Source organism: Sapajus apella, unplaced genomic scaffold (genome assembly GCF_009761245.1).
Source record: "Sapajus apella isolate SASKATOON/1434 unplaced genomic scaffold, GSC_monkey_1.0 scaffold40, whole genome shotgun sequence".
NCBI lineage: Eukaryota > Metazoa > Chordata > Mammalia > Primates > Cebidae > Sapajus > Sapajus apella.
The window spans coordinates 17,707,153-17,709,677 of NW_022436980.1; the positions used below are offsets into that span (position 1 = coordinate 17,707,153).

A 2,525-nucleotide genomic window follows, 5' to 3' on the forward strand; every position below is an offset into this window, starting at 1 on the left:
ATGCTTTAGTCAGCCAAACATTTTAAGATCAGAATAAGGACTTTAATGGGATCCATTGGAATTTTGTATTGAATTTATGAAATGCTACACTCCTTTATCTTATTTTGTAAAACTATAAAGAGTAAAAATCTTCATAGTATAATTAGAAATGTAAAATTCCATACTCTGAACTTCTAGTTTTAATTTCACGTTTAAAATCTCTAATCTTATTATCCAAAAATAATTTGTTCCAGTTAATTTTTGTAGCACTCTGATACATGCAATAGCCATTAAATGTTATAAGGTCATATTTTAATTTTATTTTTTGCATGATGCTTCTCTAACTTTGCTAAAATATTTTGGCCATGTGATGGGCCTTGTCAAATTAAATACTCATTAAAATCTTGAAGGAAACCCCAACACATTGGCTAACAACGGTAGTCTCTCTATATATCTTTCACTTTAGGACCAAAAACCATGATAATGGGATTTATGCTTGTCCTGAACTTTTGTGATTAAGAATTGTTTCAGTGTATATGACATTCAAGGAAAAGAAACTTGGGCGTTGTCAAGACGCCCAAGTAGAGTTTTACATGATTTTTAAGCCAATAAGGCAGTTAAGAACCTCCAGGACATTATTATAAGTGAAATAAGCCAGCCACCAAAGGATAAATACTACATTATTCCACTTACACAAAGTATCTGTAATAGTCAATATCATAGCAGCTTAGACCATAATAGTGATTTCCGGGGCCTGAGATGTGAAGGAAATGGGAAGTTGTTCAACAGGTATGAAGTTTCAGTTGTGCTAAATATCTTCTGAAGATCGGCTCTGCAACATAATGTCTATAGTTAACAATACAGGATTGTGCACCACAAATTTTGTCAAGAGGGTAGATCTCAAGTTAAGTGTTCTTATTAAAGAAAGGCCAAACATACAAACAAAGGGTCAGAGAGAAACTTTGGGAGATGCTGGATATGTCTATTACCTTGATTGGAACTATGGTATCACAGGTGCTTGCCTATGTTGAAAGTCAGAACTGTACATGTTAGACATGTGCAGTCCATTGTGTATCAATGACCTCAATAAAGCTGTTTTCAAAAAAAGAAAAACACTGCTTGCTTCGTTTGACAGCACATATACTAAAATTGGAAGGATACTGAGAAGAATAGCATGGCCTCTGTGCAAGGATGACAGGTAAATTCATAAAGCATTCCATATAAAAATTCATTTAAAAATTTAAAAGAAAAATAATTGGAAAAATTCCATGACCTTTAAAATTTTTTGTCCAAGTATTAAAAATTATCTTACTGTTGATTATAAATGTGTATTACATAAAATTTAGTAAAACTAATGTGTAATATGTTATAATTTAAAATACTATAAACATGAAACATTTTAATGCTTCATTTCTTTATTTCTATATTCATTCTATTTTTAAAAAAAAATTGTCCAGTCTGGGCAACATGACGACACCCTATCTCTACGAAAAATACAAAAATTAGCTGGGCGTGATGGCACATGTCTCTAGTCCCAGCTACTCGGGAAGATGAGGTGGGAGAATTGCTTGAGCCCAGGAGGTGAAGGTTGCAGTGAGACAAGATCATAACACTGCATTGCAGTCTGGGCAACAGAGGGAGAACTTGTCTCCAAAAAAATAAAAAAGTAGTCACCAATAGAGGTGAATACTAATTTTAAGTGATTCTCCTATCTCAGGTTCCCGAATTAGCTGGGATAGCAGGCATGCGCCACCATACCTCGCTAATTTTGCATTTTTAGTAGAGACGGGGTTTCTCCATATTGGTAAGGTTGGTCTCAAACTTCCGACCTCAGCTGATCCACCCACCTTGACCTCCCAAAGTGTTGGGATTACAGGAGTGAGCCACCACACCCAGCCTCTAATTTATTTTTATCATTATTTTTCCTAGCTTCTATCATTCATTTATTTGTCCTAGTGGTACTCTGATATAGAAATGAGCAAGCTTAAAATAGGGTAAAATCATCTTTTTTAAACTCAACTTACAATATGCCTTTTAAAAGTGGCATAGAACAACGATGTACAGCATGGCCGTCTATAATATAATCTATAGGACTGCCTTTCTAAATCAATATGTGGGTAACACTTCCCTTACATCTATACTATAGGATATTTGACACCACCGCCAGTACTAATAAAAAATGAACTTACCGAGAAGCTTCCTGTTGTTAATAATATATATGCTTCTCTGAATGTATGCGTTAGAGTAAAATAATACTTCCATTCTTGCCCAAAGCAGAGCACTTTCAAACCTGACACCAATGCTGGTAGTTAGAAACCTATAAAAGATTATCTCAGCCATGGGCTACATAAAATAAATTAAGTTTTAAAGATCGTAAAAGTAAAACCATGTGTCTAAACATATGGCATGTTCATCGGCAGTGTGAACGTTCATTGGCAGTGTGAATGTTCATTATATGAGAAATCTCATCCAGTTTGTCAGGAAACTGAATCAAATATTTCCTGCCATGTAAGCCAAAGAGCTCAAACCAGTTCCCCTAAGGTTTA

At 34.7% G+C, this 2,525-nt stretch overlaps 1 non-coding gene across 1 annotated transcript; it reads left to right on the forward strand.

Annotated features, from left to right (window-relative positions):
* The first annotated feature begins 1,098 nt into the window (after positions 1–1,098).
* On the forward strand, positions 1,099–1,205 carry LOC116565622. The gene has a single exon (XR_004275542.1). It is a non-coding gene; the product is annotated as a U6 spliceosomal RNA (small nuclear RNA).
* Positions 1,206–2,525: the final 1,320 nt, after the last annotated feature.